The sequence below is a fragment of the Cavia porcellus genome, unplaced genomic scaffold (genome assembly GCF_034190915.1).
Source record: "Cavia porcellus strain 051 isolate PalLab524CR breed Dunkin Hartley unplaced genomic scaffold, mCavPor4.1 scaffold_19, whole genome shotgun sequence".
Classification (NCBI taxonomy): Eukaryota; Metazoa; Chordata; class Mammalia; order Rodentia; family Caviidae; genus Cavia; species Cavia porcellus.
In genome coordinates this window covers 40,881,379-40,888,601 of record NW_026947502.1, presented here as the reverse complement: position 1 = coordinate 40,888,601, position 7,223 = coordinate 40,881,379, and positions in this window count along the sequence as shown.

Below are 7,223 nucleotides of genomic sequence, written 5' to 3'. Positions count from 1 at the left end.
CAAGCCTCACCACAGCCCAGAGGAGTTTATATTTGTAATCCCAGGACAAGTTATCAGAATTATATTAGGTAAATTCCAATCTACCACTTCTAGGGAAACCCATGTAACTTCAGCATTTCTGTTGACTGATATTCCTCTGAACGTGGATTATGTTTTCTGGTTTCTTGTGTACAGTAATTTTTTGAGTGCCAGATATTGTTCAAAGCAATTTTAAAATTAATCTGGGCAAATTCCATTCAGTTTGAAGGCCTAAGAATAATTCTGTGAGTCAAAGTTTGGTTTTCTGGGCTTGTAGCTCCTTGTTTGTTATCTAAAATTCTGCTCTTCAATAAACATGAAGTGTTTTCCTATTATTTATATCCATAACTTTCTCTACAATACTTTTAATGTTTCATTTGGTTTTTCTCTTTAACTTTTTATTCTCTCTGTTGAATGCATACTTTCAGTCATATGTATTCTCCCAGGGTTTTTTACAGTTTATCAGATAAGTTTGTCTTTTTCTTTAATTTCATTTTTGAGTTTATGCAGGTCCTGTCACACTTCCTGCCACTGTCTATTCCTGTAAGTTTTTGAATCCCCAGTTCCTGTGTTTTTTGTAAATGTAGTTGTTAGTTTATTAGGCTTTATTTATTTTGGTACTGGGGATTGAATTAATGACCTAGTGCTTGCCAGGCAGGTGCTTATGCCACTGAGCTAAATCCTTGGCCTCCTATTAGGAATTCATTCATCAGAATGTTTTGAATTATTTTCTCATGCTTCGTGCCTTCATTTTTTAGAATGGTTTCATTGTGTTTGGTTTGTTGTTGTTACCGTTGTTGTTTTGTTTCATTGGTTTAAAAAATCCTAACAGTAAATCTGAATGTACCTGAACACTTTTATTATTATAATCCCAAATACTGAGTGTGGTAACTCAAGTATGTAATCCCTTTTTCAGTCTTCCTCACAATCCAGAGTGTTTATATTTGTAACCCCATTGAGACATTATTGGAATCTCACCTCCAATGCAACCCGTGTCGAGAGTAAAGACACCAAGACGTTCAAAGTTAAGGGCAGCCAAGGGGTCCTGTTCTCAACCCCAATGAGGATGTGCGGACAAGGGCCCTGATCCAATGCCTCTCCCAGAATTTATCTTGTGAAGAAAGTGGCGGAAAAGGACATGTGAGTAACTATGTGAGTAACTTGGACTGCCTGGCCAGGAAGGGAGAAAAGCGTCTTTGCAAAATGCAGGGTGAATGACATGCAGAAGGATCAATCCACATAACTCAATTAAGGTAGCAATTGAATTGTTTTAGGAGGCTGATGCTTCAGTTTCTGATATGTAAACTTTTGTGCCCTGGGGACTCATAGCCTCTTTACCTTGAGGATCATATCCAGTTGACATTCCTGGAGCTGACTGGCTCAGCCATCCTGCTGTGTTTATATCTTTTACTGAGGGCACTATGCTAGTAAATAGGAGACTGTCTGATGGCTTTATAGGTTACATACCAGTACCTGGCTAACCTTATTTACAATGCTTAGAGCCAAATGAAGAGAGAAGGAAATACCATAGTCAGCTCTGTACATATCACTGGAATAAACATCATAGAAATAAGCCTTGATACAATTAGTGTTATAGCAGTTGTTCTGCATTCAAGGTGCGTTGCTCAAATAGTCTCCTACAACTTTTTCTGTTGTGTAGTACAAATCCTACATATATAGTAGCAAACAATTCATAGACGGAACAGTGTGTTTGTATGTGTGTGTGTGTGTGTATTGGAGGATTACTGTTATTTAGTTCAGAAGACTAGTGGATTTTTTTTTTTGCAATATGAAGGACAATTTGCTTAAAAAATCGAAAAGTACATTTAGGGGATGGTCTCTCTCTTTTGGATCTATGATATCTTGTTAAATAAGGCCTTTTTGTTTTTTCTATTACCAATAAGCTTCCAAGGGAAACCACCTCTTCCTTAGATACCTTCTGTTTCCCCAGAACTAGTTTCCTATCTGGTCTTGCACATTCTCAAGCGGTTGTATTCCTTGGTAGTTAGAGTTATGACTTGTTCTCTTTTACCATTCAGGATGAGACTCTGTCTTTAATTCAAATTGTATTCTGTGACTATCTGCAGAACCTGCCAGTACTGTTATGCATATCACCTTCCAAACAACTGTTTTCTGCTATAATATAGGGTTTTGGGTCTTAGTTCTTTATTTCCAATTATATTCAGTTAAATGCTTGTTGCACTTTCAGCTACTTACTATGATTAGATATGGTCTCTGAGTTCTTAAGCTATATGCAAAATAGTTGGAATTTAGGCAATTGGCCACTATTTTGTAGGTGTTAAAAAGACTTTTGACTAATGAGATAACAGGGCAGTCATGAATGTCTCTACAATTTATGTACCACACCTGTCCTGGATGTGTAGGCTGCTGGAGAGTCCTGCGTCACTTGCTGAGTCCTGCTGTGGAGCTACATGCTCAAAACAGCCTTGTTTCTAGAGCTTCGCTTACTGACACATGAAGCTTCTTTGGATGTGAACACCAAGTGGGACACTCTTTCCCCCATTAAGATTCTCACTACAAATCCTGTGAAGTATTGTAGTTTGTTATCTCCATGTCTGACTGGTCACAGTAACTTAGTGCATTTCCTGAAAGACAGAACCAAATCAAACAAAAATACAATTAGATACTATCTTTTTTTTTTTTTTTTTTTGTCTTTTTCGTTTTTATCGGTACTGGGGATGGAACTCACGACTGCCTGCTTGCAGGGCAGGTGCTTACGCTGCTGAGCTAAACCCCCAGCTCCAATTAGATGCTATCTTAAGAATTACATTTACTTCCTTGTATGTTCTAGATAGTAGTGCTTTGTCTGAGGAACAGATGGCAGAACAGATCCCACACTGGGGGTTGTCTCTTCACTCTGTTGGTGTTTTCTCTTGCTGTGCAAAAAGCTTTTTATTACGATGAGATCCCAGTTGTTAGTTGTGATAGTTCCTGTGAGATTGGGGTTTTGTTTATAGTTTTTACCTACACCAATGTCAAGAGTTTTACCTATTCTACCTTACAGCAGATTTAGTGTTTGAATATTTAGATCTTTGATCCATTCAATTTTAGTTTAGTGCGTGGTGAAAGACATCTAGTTTTAATCTTTGGCATATGGAATGCCAGTTGTTGTACCATTTATTGAAGAGGCTACCTTTCTTCCAGTGGAGGTTTTCAGCACATTTGTCAAAAATAAGGTGGCTGAGTATGACTGGAGCTGTTTCTGCATCTTCTAATCTGTTCTATTGATCCTCAGGTCTGTTTTTTTGTTTTGTTTTTTTCCAGTACCATGCTGTATTTTTGTTTTTATTTTTGGTATGGGGGATCAAACTTATTACCTCACACATCTCAGGCAGGCACTTGTGCTGCTGAGCTAAGTCCCTGGCCCATCACTCTGTTTTTATTCACAGTAGCTTTGTAATGTAATTTCAAGTCAGGAATTGTGATGCCTCCTGCCTTGCCTCTGTTGCCCAGAATTGCCTTGCTATTCTAGGTCTCTTCTGCTTCCAAATGAATATTAGGATTGTTTCTCTAATTGTGAGAAGAACTCAAAAAAAGTCAGAGCCCCCAAATTTAAAGACCCAGTCCAAAAATGGGCATCTGAAAGAGGCACTCCTTAAAATAGAAATGGCAAACAAATATATGAAAAAATATTCAACACCATTGGCCATTCAAGAAATACAAATTAAAATAACACTTAGGTTCCATCTTGCCCCAGAAAGGATATTATCAAGAAGTCAACCAATAACTGATGCTGATGAGGCTATAAGGGAAAAGGAACCCTTCTCCACTGTTGGTGGGAATGTAGACTGGTAAAACCACTGTGGAAATCATTGTGGAGATTCCTATAAAACTAAGATTTATACATGCCTAGAATTTTTCCTAAACAATTTACAAGAATTGATTGTATTATGTGTGATGAAATGAACAGTTATTTTGAAGAAAAAGAGACATTATGGTATCCACTACTAATTCCGTATTGTCATGCTGTGAAATCCAGTAATGCTTTTATTCTTTGTTCAGAGTGGTTTTAGTCTGTTTTGTATTATTTAATTTCAACATACATGAAGGTATGGACAGCTATTTTGAAGAGAACAAGAGACATTATAGTAGCCATTGTTGATTTTCCTATTGTCTGGTTTTGAAGGCATATAATGTCTTCATCATTCTGTTCTGATCAGTTTTATACTATTTTGTTTTGTATGAATTCTTTGTGTTTGAAGATATGGACAACTATTTAGAAGAAAACAAGAGACATTATGGTAGCCACTGTCGATCTTCTGGTGTCTTGCTTTGAAATTTGTGTCACATTATTTTCTTCTGATCTGCTTTGTTCGGTTTTACCCTCTTTAAAATAAAAACAAAAAAACAAAAAAACAAAAAAACAACCTACGACTAGAGATCCTATTTGACTGAGCTATTCCCTTCTCAATATCTTCCTGAAAGAATTAAAAGCAAAGGGGGCAGGGATTTAGCTCAGTGGCATAAGTGTCTGCCTTGCAAGCACATGGTTGTGAGTTCGATTCCTGGCACACAAAAAAGAATTAAAAGCATCATACCACGGCGATATATGCATACCCATGTTTATAGTGGCACGGTTTGTAATAGCTAAATCTTGGCTACAACCCAAATGCCTATCAACTGATGAATGGATAGGGAATATATGTATTGTTTTTTTTTTTTCTCAACACAGTGGAATACTCCTCTACCATAAAGAAAAATAAGCTTGAGACATTTCCAGATTAAGTGGATGTACCTGGAGACCATATTCTTAAGTGAAATAAATTGGACATACATGTATAAATAGCACACTGCTTCTCTGGTTTGAGAAATCAAAAGTACAAATAAGGACCAAAATGTGTAATAAGTATTGGATGGAAGAAACTGTTCAAATGGGAAAGGGAACTAGGGACAAGGGAGGAGGAAAGAAAGCAAGGGGAAAGAAAAAAAATGAAAACAAAGGTTTTGTAAATTAGGGGACAAAGAATTAAAGGGAGGGTACAGGAAGGGGGAAAAAGAATTAAATTATATCATGTACAAGTACAAATTCCCTATGATGAATGTGACCATTATGTGTACTTAAAATGTACCAATAAACTCGTTTAAAAAAGAATTATTTTTAGCAGAGTGTGGTGGCACATGCCTGTAGTTTGAGGTCTCTGGAAGGTTTAGGCAGGAGGGTCACAAGTTTGAATCCAGCCTGGACAACTTAGCAAGACCCTGTCTCAAAGGCAGGGGTGGGGTGGGATTGTTGGTACTAGAGAGGCAACTCAGTGGAAATGCCCTGGGATCAATCCTCTGTATTACAAATATGACCTTTTGCTCGCAGACAGAACAAACTGAAAACAAAACATGGCTACAAAAAGTATTCTGTAACTACAGAAATGACACTGACTAGATTCCAAAGGATGAAAAACACTTAGCACACACTCAAGAGTCCACATACTGTAACAATTTTAGTACACAGGTCATTAATTTTACGTTGAGTGGACACAAGGATTTTGGGGGTTTTTTGCTTGTTTTTGTTTTTCCTTTTTGAGACAAGGTCTTGCTATGCAGTTCAGGCTGGCCTTGGGCTTACTTTGCAGCCCAGACCGGACTCAAACTTGAAATAATCCTCCTGCCTCAGCCTCACAAATGCTGGGATTACAGGAGTGTGCCACCATGCCCGGCCTTTACCAGTATTTTTCTACTGTGGGCAGAAATGTATTTCCCACAAATGTATTTGTAGGGGGAGAATTTAAGAAAATGTTCCTAAGGGGCTGGGGATTTAGCTCAGCGGCATAAGCGCCTGCCTTGCAAGCAGGTAGTCGTTGAGTTCAATCCCTGGTATCGATAAAAAACAAAGAAAAAAAAAAAGAAAATGTTCCTGGTTTCAATTAGCTTGTCCAACATGATACTTTAATTCAAGATTAGATATGGTGTGTAACCTGAATTACACACCATACACACAGTGGAGGAAGCCCGCAGAATGGAAAAGAACACTTTGAGAGTCAAAAATTGACTCCAATTTGTTAAAAGCCTAACAGATGCACTACATGAGTTACTCCAAGTATCAAAGGTATTTCAGTAATTGTTTTCCTGATCCAAGAACACTTAACAGAGCAGCTCACCAAGTCACGAAGTCTTGTTTACTGTAAACCTCTACCCCACTAAAACACTTACAAAACTATCTTTGGTGTTACATTACTGATTTGGGAATTACCCCCTTTATGAGAAGGGGGTAATATGAGAAGTTTCACATTTTTTCATGCACATGTAGTTCTTTCATACATACAACACTAAAAGTCCTCAAACAATATTAGATATTACAACTTTTACTGTGTGCTGTCATTTTTTCCACTGACTTCTTTGCACGTCGACAGAAACAAATCTAACATTCTTTTTAGTGCTGACACAATTTCCCATTCTATAAAAATACCACTATTTAATCAATCATTTATCTACTGACTTAGATTATTTCACTCTTTTACTCTAGTTTGTTTCAATAAACATCTGGGTACATCACTTTTGTAAGAGTGATTTTGTTACAGTGTAATTTCTCAAAAGTACCCAAAAAGTGTATACATTCAATTTTAGCGCACCTATGCAATTTTGTAATTTAGTTCTGCCAGCAATAATTGAATATGCTCAGTCCTTGCATATTCACCAAGATCAATGCTGACACTGTCTTGCCTTTCTACCATTCTGAGAAAAATGGTATTGCTAGCACACTGGAGAGATGCTGTGGGTTTGGCTCCATACCACCACAGTAAAGCAAGTCACACAAATATTTAGGTTTCCCAGTGTGTGTACTAGTTAAGTTTATGCTATTCTGTAGTTTGCTAAGGATGCAATAACATTATGTCAGAAAAAACAACACTTAAGCCTTAATTTAAAATATTTTATTGTAGCCATGTCTATAGACAGAAGGAAGGTACACATTCACTCCCAGCTGACTCCATGCCCACAGATTCTGCGCCCTGGCTGCAGCTACCTGCCAACACTGAGCCCACACTGCATTTTTCCTCCTCAGCACAGGCAGCAGAGGCACCAACCGACTGTTCTGATCGTGGACAAGGCCAGTGCCCAGTACAGAAGGCAAGCCCTGGAGAACCAGTGCTTCCAAGGAGAACTGACTGACTAGGCCAGCAGGCAGTCCTCGAGAAAAGCCCACAGTATTGTAAACTACAGAAACAGCATGGGAGTTTGCTCCCAAAGCAATG